General features: G+C 56.3%; 1 long non-coding RNA gene across 1 annotated transcript; it reads left to right on the top strand.

Annotated features, from left to right (window-relative positions):
• The first annotated feature begins 8,388 nt into the window (after window positions 1-8,388).
• LOC144318992 (uncharacterized) lies at window positions 8,389-10,964 on the top strand. The gene is made up of 3 exons (XR_013384925.1): window positions 8,389-9,152; window positions 9,648-10,223; window positions 10,370-10,964. It is a non-coding gene; the product is annotated as an uncharacterized LOC144318992 (long non-coding RNA).
• The last annotated feature ends 5,008 nt before the right edge of the window (window positions 10,965-15,972 follow it).

Below are 15,972 nucleotides of genomic sequence, written 5' to 3'. Positions count from 1 at the left end.
GGATTTCCTTGGTCCTGAATGGGGTCTGGGGCAGAGGGGTCCTAACGCAGACCTGTTTGGCTGGAGTCGGATGGATGGATGGGGAACCTGCGTGCTTCCACCCACAGCTCTCAGGAGGAGAGGAACTGCTGGGCCAGTTTGGGTATTTTGTGTGGGGTAAAATGGCAGCTGGTGTGTGAGTACTTCATGTGTGCCATACCCTATTCTGTGCTTTACATGCTTATATTTGAGAAGCCTATGAAGCAAGGGTCTTAGCCTCTTTTTTTTTTTTTTTATAGAAGAGACAACCAAGGCAGGGGCACGTTTGCCCCAGGGGGCCATTCCCCATGACATTCCCCATGTCAGAGAAGGCCCATTTTTGGCTGTCCACCCAGAATCTATTTGAAAAGGATGACAGAGAGGAAACTTCTTTCACTCTGTGACCACAACACCTTCCAGGAAGAAGGTGGGGGTGGGGTGGGGGCTTGATGACTTTTTGGAAGGAGGAGTGGCACATTCTGAAACTCGGCATTGAGGGAGACATATTTCAGATGGGATAGAGATACGGGGCTGGGCCTGACTTCATCCTTCCTGTCCTGTTCTGTCTCGTGTACTTTTTGGTGAAAACACAACTGGGAGCCAGAAAAATGCTTTGTGGTCTGTGGTGGCAGGAGGGCCCTGCTAGTGGCTTTGGGCAATTCCCTTTGCCTCTAAGGGCCTCAGTGTCTACCTCTAAAATGGGTTCGCTGTAGGAGGTGGTTGCTGTAACGCTCAGCAGCAGGTGTCTGCATCACAGACAAGGCTGAGTTCTCGGGAGCTGGGGGACAGAGGAGTTAGTTGCTCCAGGGCACTGTGTGGCTGGCCCACCATCGCCCAAATTGCCCACCACATGGGCTCTATGGCTAGTCCTGTGTCAGTGGCCTGACTGATAAGCCATGTTGGCCACCCAGGGCTGTAAGGCCACACCCGGTGAATTGAGTCACTTTCGGGTTCAGGGTTAAACAGCCTCACGGACATGTTGCACTTCATTTGTAGAAGTTGGACTGGCCCTCTTTGCAGCCTTGGACACGCTTATGATGAAGTGTCCTAATATTTAATAATACCTTTCAGACTTGAAAGTGCAACATAAAATTAACTTGATAGAGAACTGGAACAGCCCAGGCCTGTCTTGGGGATTAAATAGGTTCCAGGCCTCAAGGTTAAGGATGGCCAGGAGAGATTTAGGATCTCAGAGCGCTTTGGCAATTGCATCCTTTTAATAAGGTGGGGTGGGAGGGAAGGAGGTGACGTCTTGTCTCTGTGCCTCTAAGGAGCGACTGCTTCTCCCTTCACCACTTCCCTGCCCTTTGTTCACAGCTGTGTGGATCAAGTCTCGTCCTCCTGACTTTCCCTGTCTCAACCCCCCCTACCCCCTGCCTTCCCCTCTCAGCTTGGACAGTGCCTGGAGAAACGGAGAAATCCAAGAAGGCAGTGCTTGGGCACACCACAGACGCTTAGTGAGCACTTACTGGATGCAGGGGGGGGGGGGCCTGTGCTACCTTGTTGAATCTCCCAGCTGGCCTGTGAGTTAGAAACCTCTCTCCCATTTTACAGATAGGAAAACTGAGGCTCGCGGGAGCCGCAAAGTAGGGCACACAGTAAGTGGCGAAACTTAATACCTCTTTGGAGGCGGGGTACCACTAGGCAACACAGCCTCCCAAAGAGGGCCTAACTAGCAGCAGCAGCAGCCAACATACAGAATATATGTGTATATATAGCGTTACTGCGCAGGCACCATTCCTGGCCCCAGGACCTATATGAAAACACTCAACCACTCCTCCCCAGACTTACAATTTGGCTGCTGTTAACAGCCCCATTTTACAGAGGAGGAAACAGGTCCTCATCTAAAGAGAAACAAATTAGATTATGATATTTTCAGGGGTTTGTCATCCTTCTTAAAAAAAAGTGTTTAAAAATGACATCCTCCCCGCACAAACCACTCCCTTTAGAAAACCTGGAGCAGAATGGCTAAGAATAAAGGCCCCTCTGATCACATTCCCCGGAGCTGGCCACCTTCTCCTTGTGAGTCTTTTTTTTTTTTTTTTTAATCTATACTAACATACAGACAGTGACCTAAAGTGACCTAAGAGGCCCAGGGAGCTGCACCTCACCCCGTGTGACTGAGATCTAGTGCACACACCACTGCTGCAGAGGAAAAGCACTGGGGATGGTGGCCAGGGGGGCGGGTGGTGGTGGTGGTGGTGGTGGTAGTGGTGGTGGCAGGGGGAGGGGAGGTGGCAGTAGAGGAGCAGTGTGTGCCATGTGGCTTCCCTGGTGGTGCAGATGCTCCATCTCTCAAACCTCAGCTTCATGATTCAGCAGCACTGGCGTCAATTTACAAGAATGAAAAGTGAGAGGAGGGTTTGTGTGTGGCGGGGGCAGGATCGGGGGCCCAAGTGTGGCTGACATCTCCCCGCTGAGAGTGGGTGGACTGGGCATCATGGGGGCACGCAGAAGGTGGGAAAGCAGCAGCTCTGGGGCCTGATGGGGGAGGCGAGGAACAGGTGTGGGACCTGCACCACAGCCGCCCCTGGGCTGGAGACTCTGATCCTCATTTTAGAGATGAGGAAATGGAGGCTCAGAGCCGTATAGCCACTCACTCAGGGTCACAGAGTGCCCCAGCGATAGCCAAGACTCGCCCAGGTCCGTCCCACTCTAAAGGCGATTGGTTCCTGAAAGAGGAGGAATCCCACGAAAATGCATATTCATAGTTCTCACCCCACCTGGTTGATCATCCCAAGCTTAGGAGCAGAACTGTTCCCTCCCCCCCCCCCCCCCCCCCCAGCCAGGCAGGAGCTGAGCCTCTGGCCCTAGAGGTGCAAACAAGCTGGCAAGACATCAGGGCTCTGAGTGAGAGTTGAGCTCCACATAACACACATTCCCCGAGCACCTACTATGATCCCGGCATTGCTCTGAGCCCAGGGGATGCAGGGAACGAACGGTCCCCTGCTCTCCTGGCATTCGCCTCCAGACACCCGGGGCCTCGGACAGTAAGTAACACGATAGGAGACTCAAGGAACCAGAACGTTCCAAGTAGTGACAATCCTCACTCGGATTAAAGCTCAACATGATGGTTGCACAGTGGGTGGGACTCCGTTAGAAAGGTCAGGAAGGCTCCTGTGAGGGGACACTGCAGTCATACCTGGAATGCCCAGAGGAGCCAGCCGAGGGAACTGCAAGTGCAAAGGCCACCTTGGGTTGGGAAGCAGTTCAGCCCCCTGCCGAGCAAAGGCTGGTGGAACTGGGGGGACCGAGTGCAGGAGGTGGGAGGGAGGGCGGGCAGGGGCTGGGGCTTTGGAAGTGTGATGGGGAGGCTGGCGTGCCCCGATCCATTCTGTGTTGTGACCAGACCCTCTGACTAAGGCAGGGAGTCCCTGGGAGATGGCCTTAGGCTTCCTGCCTTCTGCGTGGACTTGGGGATGGGGTGGGATGGGGTGTGGCTTATTCCTAACCAGATCCCTGAGCGCTGGCCAGTCAGGAGAGGCAGGGACCCAGTGTGGACCAGGCATCAGTCAGAAACCCCAAGCCTGGGTCTAACAGAGCCCCAGGGCTATGGCCCCCCAGGCCCAGGGAGGGGCTTCCTGGGGCAGCCGCCACCTGTGCGAGCCGAGCAGGCCTCAACTTTGGGGAAGGACGTGCAGCACCTGGAAGGAGATGGCTTGAGGCCTCCACCACCATTATCCAGAGACTCCCGGGGCTCGACATGGACATGGCCTGATTCTGGAGAGCCTCAAGGTCCCGCACACAGTGTGGTTTTCAAGGAAGCAAATTCACACAGGGACAGTGGTGCCAGCGCTGGGTGCTCTTGGCCCTGGGACCTGGTCGGCAGACAACCCTCATGGGAAATTTAGGTTCCACGTGCTCCACTGACGGCTTCTCCCCAGTACCTACCTCCCCGCACCCCCCATTCGCACACGCACCCTCTGTGGGGTCAGCAGCTCCAAGCCCCATTCCTCCAGGCCTCCTACAAGGACTCGGGAGGCCTGCAGGTGCCCCCACCCACCCCACCACCGCTGCCCTCGTGTCTGGGCTCAGCACTCACTGCTCCCTCGTGCCACCGGGTCTTTGCACATGCCAGGCTGCTGCAGGTAGGTGGTGGGTGCTGTTTCCAGCCTGGGCCACGTTGCCCGCTCCGAAGGCTCTGGCGGTGAGGGCCTCCATGTGCTGCACGCCCATGACGTCACCGCCCTGCCCTCACCTGCAGGCAATGGACTCCAAGCAGGCTCTGTGGGCCGTGCTCTCCACCTCCGCCTGGCGCTCGCGCTGCCCTGTGCGCACTGCACGCTGGCCATCTCCGGGCTCCCAGGGTCCTGGCAGTAGCCCTGAGGCCCAGACGTGCATGCCCTAAGGAAGTCAGGGACCAGAAAGCACTTCCACCCCATCCCAGTCCACACGGCCCCTTGCCCACCCCAACTCACCCAGCCCTTAGGTTCTGAAGTCTATCTCCCTCATCGGAAATGATGAATAACTGTTCACACCCTGTGGGTGAAGTTAAGTAAAGGGGTGCTCATAACCCCTTCACACAAGATAACACAAGATAGTAACAATAACACAAGATAGTATCCAATAACTGTGACTGGCTCTCTCTGCTTCTTGATTCTCTCATTTCTACTGCCATTTACTAAGCACCTCGTGGGTGCTGATTAGTACTTCACCCAGGCTGCCTCGCGGGGAGACAGGCTCAAAAGGCAAAGGAACTGCCCCCGTGGGTGCATGAACGGCCAAAGCACTGTGACCGCGGGTGCCTGGTGTATCTCATCCACTGCAGTGCTCAACAGTTCATGTACTTATGCCTCGTTTCTGCCACTTAGGACCCCCCTGGAGGGTGTTGGGAGCCATGGAAGCAGCCAGGGCTCCGAGCATCTCACTTGCCCACCCTTTCCCGGCAGCGCAGGCTGGGAAGGCAGGAGGAGAGGCGGTGGGCTGGTAACGTCTGTGCAAGGCCACAAGGCCACGTGAGAGTTCAGCCTAGGACGATGGCCAGGACCCGTTGTTTGGAAGGGACCCCCTGGCGAGCGGCTCTGGGGCAGCCCCGGCAGCTGGTGGGGGGTCACAGATGCAAATGAGGATGAGCAGGGACTGGGATGCTCGGAGCCAGAAAGCTGGATCCTGCACAAGAGCAGGGCTGGGAGGGTGACATTCAAGGCCTGCAGGGGCCTGCGTGGTGACACATGTACTGCCTACCATACCTGGGTGCTTCCAGGAGGGCAGCCAGAAGTATGATGAGGCAGAGGAGGGTGCACGGCCTGTGTAAGTCAGGGCCCCTCCCCACCCACATCTTGCTCTGGAAGGCAGCTTGCTGGAACAGAGAGAGCCAGGCCCCAGGACCTGGGTTCGAGTCCTGCCTCTGCCGACTGTGCGACAGTAGCCGCCTCATCCATACGATGAAAATTAGACCCGCTCTGCTCTGCTTCACAGGGTCATGAGGATCCATGACTCAAGATAAGTGGAAACGAAATGGATCACCACCCAAATATGGTGATTTTTATCAGATGACAAGAATTCCGTGTTATTTTGCATCACACAGACTCCCCGGGCATATTCCAATCAGCATAGGCATTAGGTTAGGCAAACCTGGCTTTATTCTCAACTTGCCATTTACGAAGAACAGCAGCGGCTCCCAGCTCACCCCACATCAAATGCTCACTGGACGCTAGGCATCGCTGTCTGTAATCCCTGCATAATATCCCATTTAATCATCATTGGACAACTGCCCCCCCACCCAGGAAACAGGTGTAATTATTATCATCCTCCTTTTGCAGATGAGGCCATTGAGCACAGAGAGGTTAAATAGAGCACCCAGGGTCACACAGCAGGCAGGTAGCGGAGGCCAGGGCATCCTAACGCGGGGAAACCCGAGTTTACAACCCCTTCCTCCTGTGAAGCTTCAGGGCGGAGATGGCCGAGCTCCACTTGTACCATCCAGGTGCCAGCTGGTCTGTTATTTGATTATTATCTCCTTCAAATTCAGTCACTTGGTTTCCTCCGTGAGTTTTATTTAAAGGGAAGTGTATCATTACCACCCACAAACGGAAAGTCAGCAAGAGGTAATCCCGAAAAAAATGTAGTAGTGCAATCCCAACAGCACTTACATTCCAACTGGATCTTGGTGTCCCACGCTGCCCTGAGAGGTCGGCTCCGCGTTTGGTTGGGAGGCAGGAGGCAGGGAGTGCCAAGTGCCAGGGCGGTGTATGCGGTGTATACGGCACAACAGCACCCATCTCAGACCTTGTGGACTTCAGCTGAAAGATCCCGAAGGATGGATGCAAAGAGGAACTTGCTGTTTCATGGCGGGGGTGGGGGGTGGGGGTGGGGGAAGGCTCCGTATTTTGTAAAAATGTTCCTGCATCTCACCGGACAGCATCATCCAGAGACCCTCGGGGACACCTGTCCCACACCAGGGAAGCAACTGTCCAGCTTGGCCGCCAGCGGTGTGGCCCTAGCAAGCAGTGCTTTCAGTGGTTCTGAGTCTTAGTGAAATGGGGTAACCATCTGGATCTCAAAGGGTCCTGAGGGATGAAAGGAATGATCAGAAACCACTAAGCGCAGAGCATGAGATCAATTAGAGGCGAGAGCCGGCAGGGCAGGCCGGGCCCCGTGTCAGAGGACACTGAAAGCGAAACCCCAGCATGCCCAGCCTGGGCTCCTCGATGCCATCTGTCTCATCTCTGTCCTTTGTGCTAGCCTGGTGACAGGAAGGGCCGCAGTTCCTGGAAGGCAAGTCAAAGTGAAACTACCTCAGGTCCAGCCAGGAGGGGGGCCTGTTGGGCTCCCCCAGCCAGGTGGGCACGGGTGTGGGGGCAGGGCGGAGAAGGGACCCTTGAGCCCTCCAGCCGGCTTCCCCTTTCCTGGATTCGGGATGGGGGAAGCTGAGGTCACACTTGTGGGCCCCGGCCCCCCCCACAGGCGCTAGGGAGGAGCCGGGCGCGATGGCCTCTGATGCAGGTTTGATGACCTCACACCCCTGGTCACGTGTCCCCGCAGCGTCCCCTTATCTAGCACCTTCTAGGCAGGGAACATTACTGTCTCATTTTACAGAGGAGGCAACTGAGGCCAAGAGAGGTTAGGCTCCTCGTCTACACCTCACAGATGGTAAAAGTAGTGGAGGCAGCATGTGAACCGAGTAGGATGATGCCGGAGCAACCCAATTGCTAGATACTGAAATATGACCCCTTTCCCATGGGACTTGAGGTCCCTGACCACCTGGTCCCAAGGTACATTTCCAGGGCTACATCATGCTCTCACATTCCCCATCTGCTTCTGTCATCCCCGATTTCTCATCATTTCTTAGGGCTGTTGACCAACCTGTGAAGCCTCTGATGTTTCTCTTGCTTCCTTTTCACTTGGCAAACTGCTACTCGACCTTCAAAGCCCAGCTCAGTCCTCACTTTCCCCAGGAGGAATTCCTCCTTGGTGCTGCTGGGCCGCCACAGCCTCCGTTAAAGTCTACACCTAGAAGAAGCCGAGAGGTTTGCTCTGTCTCCTAGACTGTGAGTGCCAGGAAGGCAGGGTACTTGTTAGGTGCGTGATACAAGCAAGTTACCTAGCCTCTCTGTGCCTTGGTGTCCCCATTATTATCGTCGCTATCTCTCAGGACTGTTAGGGGAGTAAATGCAGTCTGTAAAGCGTTTAGAAGCTTGCCTAGTACAAAGGTCTCTGGAAATGGAACAACAGTCCCATGGTGAGCACATATGGCAGGATAAACGGAGGAGCAATGGGGAGAGATGGGTATACCAGGGCGTGCAGGTGAAGGGTGCTCTAGGTGCGGGTGTGCCACCTGGGCGCCCCTGACCCCACAGGATTTGTTGGGCACAGGACTGGCAAAAATTCTCCCACGTGTTTATTTCAATGTGCATCAGGGAAAAAAGTATCACATCAAACACGAGATGCTATGACTATCATCACCTGAGACAACACTAAAGGAAGTATTTAGATTTTCAAAAAGTCAGGTGAGGGGCGTTTGTTTAGAAAACGTGGTAACCAGGGCGCCTGGATGGCTCAGTGGTTGAGCATCTGTCTGCCTTCACCCCAGGACCTGATCCTGGAGACCCGGGATCGAGTCCCACATTGGGCTCCCTGCATGGAGCCTGCTTCTCCCTCTGCCTGTGTCTCTGCCTCTCTGTGTGTCTCTCATGAATAAATAAATAAAATCTTTAAAAAGAGCAAAAAAGGAACTGTGGTAAGCATTATCTTAGGTGGATGGTGGAATTTGAGGAATGCAGGACAAATAAATGAAAGGAAAATGAGACAGAGACGGGGCGGGGCCATAAGGGGGCGGGGTCAAGAGATGGGGCGGGGCTAGGGAAGGGGGGGGAGCCAGAGCTGGGGGCGGGGGCAGGGGCAGGGGAGGGGCTAGAGAGAGGAGCGAAGGGATGGAGACAGACTCGGAGCCACAAAGGGGAGGGGAGAGGTGCGAGGGGGCAGGGAGAGGAAGGATGAGAGGATGAAGAAGGAAAGGGAACAGAAAGGCCCTAAGAATAAAAGAAAGGACCCTCCCGTGGACGGACGAATGAGTGAATGAGCCGGTGAAAGAATGAATAATCCAAGGCATGTATAAAATAAAGGGCAGGGACGCCCGGGGGGCTCAGCGATTGAGCATCTGCCTTCAGCTCAGGGCATGATCCTGGATCCTGGGGTTCCAGGATCGAGTCCCACATGGGGTTCCTCCCAGGGAGCCTGCTTCTCCCTCTGCCTGTGTCTCTGCCTCTGTCTCTCATGAATAAATAAATAAAATCTTTGAAAAATAAACACATAATATAAAGGGCAAACAAACGAGGGGAAGGCGTCGGTGGCCGAGCCTGGTGGCAGGCCCTCAGGTGCGCAGCCCCTGCTCCCGGGCTCGTGGCTGTGTGGCCGGCCCCGTGGGGGACCTCTCTGGGCTGCAGGCCTGGTCTAGTGGCGGTGGCTGCGTCCTTGACCCTCGGCCAGGCAAGCCCAGCTTGCCACACCCTCCCCTCCCAACCAGGAACCTCAGCACCTTCTGTACTCCAGCCCGAGAAGAGAACTGAAAGTAAAAGCCATCCTGAGCTTTGCCCCAGCCTTCCTGTTCCTCTGCTGGTTTCTTAGAAATCAGCTGCCTGGGCTTCCAGCTGCCGCCTGGACTTCATCTCTCACCGAAGAGCCCCCTCACCCTGGTGAGTGCCACACTAACCTCGGCAACAGGGCTGGAGGCCTGTGCCGGGGAGGGGGGCCCCCCCCAGGGAGCGTGGGGGTCATGCGCTCAGCCCACAAACCTTTATTTGCGCCTCCAGAGTGCTAGGTGTGGGGGAAGCAAGTGAATCTGTGTGGCCCAGAGTTAGGAGGAGGGCTTAGGGAGGGGTTCACTGTCCCCCGAGTCGGGTGCCAACAGGTAGGTGGCTGCAGGGTTGGTGGAGGGCACCCGGAGACCAGTAAGTCATGGGGTCCCTGGAATCGTGGGGAGGAGGTTGGGAGATGTGCAATCAGGGGAGGCTCCCTGGAGGGGCCGCTGTCAGCCGCTTCAAGAGCCAGTGGGAAGGGGTTCACCTGGGCAGCCTTTGTGGGGAAGGGCATCTGAGGCATAGGGAACAGAATAGTCAAAGTGACCTGTGTTATTCCCCACAAAACATATAACTGCCCCCAAAGTACACACGTCTCTCCATCTTTTGTAGGGGGAGAAACTACGACCTCAAAGAAGTATGGTGGTTTGATCTGGCCAGGACTCCCAGCTGGAGTGGAGATCCAGAAGCAGTCTGCGTGTGCCCAGCCTCTCTCCTGAGCCAGACTCAAGGGGTACCCGGATCCTCACCATGTCTGTCTGGGAGCACACCCTCTGCCCCTGGCCCCAGGCTCCCACACACCCCGCTTAAACCCTCCACACCTTAAAGTGGCCTGCCTGGGTCACACAGCCTACTGCGGGGTCAGAGTCAGGATTCAGGCCCAGGTCTGCGGGGCCTCAAAGGGCCCCCTCCTTCTTCTCCGTGAGGCATCAGGTACCTTACAGAAAACAGACCTGAGCTGACAGTCTCTGTCCCCACATTCTAAGGAGGGTGGACGGGACAGCATGGAAAAAAATCTTGGTGGCTGGAAAGTAGGGTCCACACTCAGCGCATTGTGAGCCAGAGCTTTGCTCTCAGGGAACTACCCTGCTGGTTCTCGATGGTCCCGGAGGGGCTTTCCGTCCCAGCACTGGCCGCAGGTGGATGTGGACCAGACCTGGCTAATCAGAGCACCCCATACCTCAGTTGGTAAGCACACGACCTAAGCTGGATCAATCAGAGACCCTTCTGGAACTTTTGGGCTGGAACAAATAGGAACCCTTTCCTTCTAACCTGGGCCCCCACTCCCACGCCCTCCCACCCCTGACAGTGGTTGTGTCCCATTATGTCAACAGAGATGAAGAGACGGAGCAGGAGCCGGAGCCCTGATGCCCTGTGTGAGCCCTGGATCCAGCCATACCTGATCTCCACCTCCAGACTTACCTGTTACACAAACCACAGGTTTCCTTTTTTGGCTTATCCTTGTCACTTATGACAGTTATGTTGCTGTCACTTGCAACGCTAAGAGTCAAAACAACCCTCTGGCCTGGAAGAGTGAGGACTAGTTTTGGCAGGATCTGGGGCCCATGGTGATCCCCGCTCTCCCTGGTGTCTGCCCTCCAGGAAAGGTGGGTTGCAGACACTTCTACATCCCCAGGGTCCACGGGTTTTGTTAATAACCGACTTTTTTTTTTAACTTTGGGGAAAAAAATTCCACGTTTAAAAAAAAAAAGTTCCTTCCCATTTTTTTTTGAACAGACTATTTTTAGAGCAGTTTTAGGTTCACATTGAAATTGAGTGGAAAGCACAGAGTTTCCATATACCCACTGCTCCCACCCCACGCACTGCCTCCCCCACTACAACATCCCACACCAATCCACGTTCTTTCCTAACTTCCATGTTTGTTTTTAAATTTGTAAAGGAATCTACCAATCATGCATGTATTAAGTGCCTTGGGTGTATATTTTTCTTCTGATCGCTACAGATTACATATGTTTTTTTTTTTCCTTTAAAAAAGTTTTTAAAAAGGGACAACGTTCTTTATGACCCATATTGGAAACCACTTTTTCCACTTAGCATCTCAGGTGCCGAGCTCCAGGTCCCCGGCTGACAAGGTCGGGAGGACTGTGCCCATTTGAACGTGAGGCCGCAGGGAGCGGGGCGGGAGGGGGGCCCAGGATTGACCTCGGAGGCACATTTCATCGGATGCTCTCCGCTGTCCACTGAGATTTTTTTTTCCTTTTTCGAGGATGAGAAAGCTGCTGTTCAGAGAGGGGAAGTTCCTGTGGTGGGGAGACGCCAGGAGGGGCGCTGGTGGGCAGCCACCAAAGTAGGCTCAGCAGAGACTCCCCAAGCTTTGTCGCAAGAGGCGGGGAGGCTGGTGATCCTCCAAGGGGTCCTCAGAGGTGACACACAAGTGCTCCGGTCCCTGAGGGACAGTCTTATCTCACCCCTGCCCCAGTCAAATTCCTCCTCCTGGGGGCACACCGCTGCCCAGCCCCCCGGGATCCATCGGAGGCGGAGACGTTCTGTGCCTCTGGCTCATTCTCACACTTGGGTACGCACCACGTACGTGGCTGCTGCTGATGCCGGGCACTGCTGACAGCGTCCCACACGTCGCCTCAGTTCGTCCTTCTCACCACCCTAGAGGGGCAGGGCTGTTATCATGCCCATTTCGCAGATGAGGATGCTGAGGCCCCAGGAAAGTGCAATGACTCGCCCCAGGGTCACACAGCTAACACACGGCAAAGCCAAAATTAGACGACGGTGGGGTTCTGAATCCAGACCCGAGCGTCCACATCCAGGCTGGGTCCCTGACTTTGTAAACTTAACTACACATACACACACAGTGAGGCACACACATGTCAACTGGCTGGCGGGTCTGGAGTGGAGTGGCGAGCCGCAGAACTCCACCCTGGCTATGTCCTTCTCTCCATCTTCCTGGATTCCTTCCTAAAAATCTGGGACGCCCCGGGTGGCTCAACGGTTGAGCATCTGCCTTCAGCTCAGATCACGATCCTGGGGGTCCCGGGATCGAGTCCCACATCGGGCTCCCTGCATGGAGCCTGCTTCTCCCTCTGCCTGTGTCTCTGCCTCTCTCTGTGTGTCTTTCATAAATAAATAAATAACTAAATCTTAAAAAAAAAAAAAAAAAAAAAGAGAATCCAGACAACCGTCTTATTGCAAGGACGGTGAACCCATCGGGCAACAGTCGGAAGCCCAGACAAGTCCTAGATTAAGATGTTAAGCAGGTGCTGAGGAGAAATTGAGAACACGGATGCGAAGTCCTACAATGGGGTGAAAAGAACCAGCTGCCCCAGTAGAGGCTGACCTCCAGCCCTCACAAGAGATGAGTCCAAGCCCAAGATAAACCATGAGCGCGGTCCAGCCTGGGCCAAGTGTGCGCAAACCGTGCGCCCTCCCCTCGTGCCTGCACGTGGCGCGTGCTCAGGAATCCCGGTGGCACTGGGTGTGGGTGACAATGAAGAGTGCTTACACCCATCCCGGGTTCGTGCCACGTGCTCAATAAATGGAAGTTGCTACCGGGTTTGAAAGGGAAAAAAAAATGGGTGAAAGCATTGGTGACGTGTGTGCCCGTGATCATCACTGGCGGTATATCATCAGCGGGGAGATACGAAGTAGGAACTGTAATATAACCTCAGCATTTATTTTTTTTTCTTTTTCTTTATTTATGTGTATGTGTGTTTGGGGGGTAGGGGAGGGAGGGACAGAGAGGGAGGATCCCAAGCCGACTCCACGCCCAACGTGGGGCCCGATCTCACAATCCTGAGATCATGACCTGAGCCAAAATCAAGAGTCAGACGCCTCCCCAACTGAGCCACCCAGGTGCCCCTATTTAGCATTTATTAAATGGGGGCGCTGTGCATCTCGTTCGATCCCTGAAATAATCTCTCCGGGTAGAGCCCGTTAGGCTGAATCACATGAAATCACTGTTCTTGCAGCTCAAGAGACTAGACTTCTGGCAATTTCATCTGGTTCAACCTAAGAGCATCTTCATTTGGCAGTTAAGTCAACCCTCCCCCTCCCCCACCCCCCCCCAGGGCCTGGAGGCTCCCTCCCGCCTGTTTAGAGGATTCAGGTTTGTCCTTGGCTCCTCCTCCTCACCCACCTTCTCATTCTGGCTACCCAGGCACCCACCACCCCGCCCCACTGCGGCAGGTCTATATTTATAGCAGGGCGGGGGGGGGGGGGTGTTTCTGTGAACCGAGGAAGTCATTTATTCCAGAGTCATCACAGCCACCCAGAGATAACACATCCATGACCCCCCGGGGTTCTGACCGACCTCCTCGCCCCAGCCAAAATGGGATCCCCCCCGCCCCACTCCCTGCTCTGGATTTCCAAGACCCAAACCAGCAAGACAAAACCCGAAATGGGGTGCCTGCCTGCTGAGTGGCCCCGGTCTGGTGGACAGATGAAACGGGGTGATGGAGGGGGGTGAGGTTTGTGTCCATTTACCGCCAGGAACACCGAGGCGAACCTGTGCCCAGCCTGGCTGCCAGTAGCCGGGGTCAGGGGGTCAGGGGCAAGGATGAGGGGGTGGGTTCCTCGGCGCCCGGGGGTCCCAGCTGGGCCGGTTCAGCCCGAGCATCTTGCTGCTCCCAGGGATGTCGCTGCGCTGCGGGCCCAGCTGGAGGGGCACGGGCCCCCCGAGTGGAGGGGTGCAGTGAGGGGGGGTGTTTCCAGGTAGTCAGACTGAGACAGGGAGGGGGTGCGGCTGCGGGCACAGCGGAGGAGGAAAGGGGTAGCCGGGCCCGTCGTACACAGCCGGGCTTCTTCGGGGAAGCCGCCGAGTCGGAGTTCCAGGAACCGATAACGCTTGTTGAAACCTCTTTCTTGTGGCCTGGTCGCGTCACATGGCTTGGTGGGGACCAACGTCAGGCAGGGCCACAGGTCCGGGCTGGCTCGCACCCTGGCAGCTGTTGCCACCCTCAGCTCTCCCCCAGGGGTGGAGGGAAGAGGAGGGGGGTGGGCAGGAAGGCGGGACCTGCCGGGGTGGGGGTGGGGTCCAGCAACACACACACCTGGCCTGGGCCAAGCGCAGGTGCATTGTCTCCAACCTCCTACCCCCGGCTGGCCTCCTCCCCCTCCCACCCCCCACATCCTCCTGTGGCTGGTTCAGCCTCAATTCTCCATCCAGCAAATGGGCTGAGGATCCCTAGGCCATAGGGTCGCTGTGAAAGCGTGAAAGCGCACAGCAGGCGCCGAGGAGGAATGCAGAAACTCCCTGCTCCGTGCCCATGAAGGCAGTAGGGTGTCTCTCATCATTCCAGAGCAGGGCTTCTCCACCCCAGCCCTTGACCTTCAGGGTCGATCTAGATTCACCGCCTAGCCCGTAGGAGGCCCCGGGAAATTAGTAAGTCTTCACTCTTGACAGCAGAGCACATCCCGTTAAGTTTTAGGGCCCCCACCACCTGGCATCGTGGAGGTGCCGAGGGATGATCCAGGAGGGCCCTTAGCCCTCCTAGTTTGCAGCCTGTCACTCCACACCCTTAATAAGCAGAGCCTCTAAATAAACTGTGCAGGAGGACTTGAACTTGAGGATGACAGGCTGAACTGAGGGCGGGGTCAGGCCTGACGCAGGGGCGAAGGGAAAGCCCATAGGCAGGAGCTTGGTCCTTGGAAGCTTCCAGCCCTGCTCCCCATCCCTCTCCACCCCTACAGGAGGCTCAGGTGGGCAGGGGTGGGGGGTGGGGAGTGGGGTCCTCTCCTGCCCTGGAGAAGACACTCTGCACGCTGGCTCTGGGGCCCCACAGCGGAGTGTCCTGCCTGAGACTCACCTGTCCACACGCCCCACCCACAGGCACGGAGCATCCACAACCTGTTCTCAGTGTCCAGTGCTTCCTGGTGAACTCACAGCCAAGGATCCCCGGACCCTCGGACCCTCGAGGCAGCCTCGTCAAATGAAAGAGACCCAACCTGGCCTGCCGAGAAGGATTCCCTAGAGGATGCACAATGCTAGGAGTCGGGACCGTCTTCTGGAGCAGAAGCGTCCAGAAATGTCCCCAGAAAGGCAAGGAGATCGACACTACGGGAGACGTGAGACAAGAAAATGAGGGGATTATTCCCCCAGCTGTCACATCAGGCTCCTCGGAGTTACAGGGGGAACAGAGACCGCGGCGGCAAGAAAGGCGCTCACACAGAAGGGCTCCTCGCCACGGCATTCATGGCATCCGAATCTGATTTCTGCAGGACAAATGACCCCAGCCCTTAGCATTGCGTCAGGAAAAATCCTAAGACAGCGCTGTCGTCTCCCACCACCCTGCCTCATCCCCAGGACACGCATGGGACAGACTCCGCCCCTGTGATTAGGGCGCTATAGGGCGCAGCTGACTCTACAGACGGGGGATTATCCAGCGGGCCTGACGTGATCACAAGAACCCAGGTGCCAGGAGAGAGGAGGTCAGAGGTTGGAAGCCCGAGGAAGGTTCCGGAGCTGTTGCTGGAGTGGAGAGGGTGGAGAGGGACCACATGGGGAGGGAGCGTGGGTCACTCTAGAGCTGCGAGCAGCCCCTCCTCCCCGGCAGATCTGCTGCAGGGAAATGGGGGCCTCAGTCCCACAACCACCATGGGGGACAGGGTTTTGCTAAAACCCAGGATGAGCTCGGAAGCAGAGATGGGGAGACACCTTCCAGCGGTGGGATCAGAGAGGAATAAAAATGATCACCCTGGGAGGACCCAGCACACCTCTGTCCCCGGGCTCCCGCCCTGAGAGCCAGTCCGAATCGCCCCTGGGATCTCAGGCTCCAGCACGAGAGGCCCGGAGCAGGGGCTCAGGGAGGGTCTGGAGCCCGAATCGATGTGGGACGGTTGGCCCCTGAGCGGCGCGCAGTGCCGTGCTGTCCGGGCCATGCAGTGCCCTGGGCTTCCTGCCACCATCTGCTTGCTGCTGCAGAAGGCAGTTGTCCACTTGGGTGACCCCTGGCGTCCCATGGCTCTG

This window comes from Canis aureus, chromosome 8 (assembly GCF_053574225.1).
Source record: "Canis aureus isolate CA01 chromosome 8, VMU_Caureus_v.1.0, whole genome shotgun sequence".
NCBI lineage: Eukaryota > Metazoa > Chordata > Mammalia > Carnivora > Canidae > Canis > Canis aureus.
Note: the sequence above shows the minus strand (reverse complement) of the source record. Positions and strands in the feature narration are given on the sequence as shown.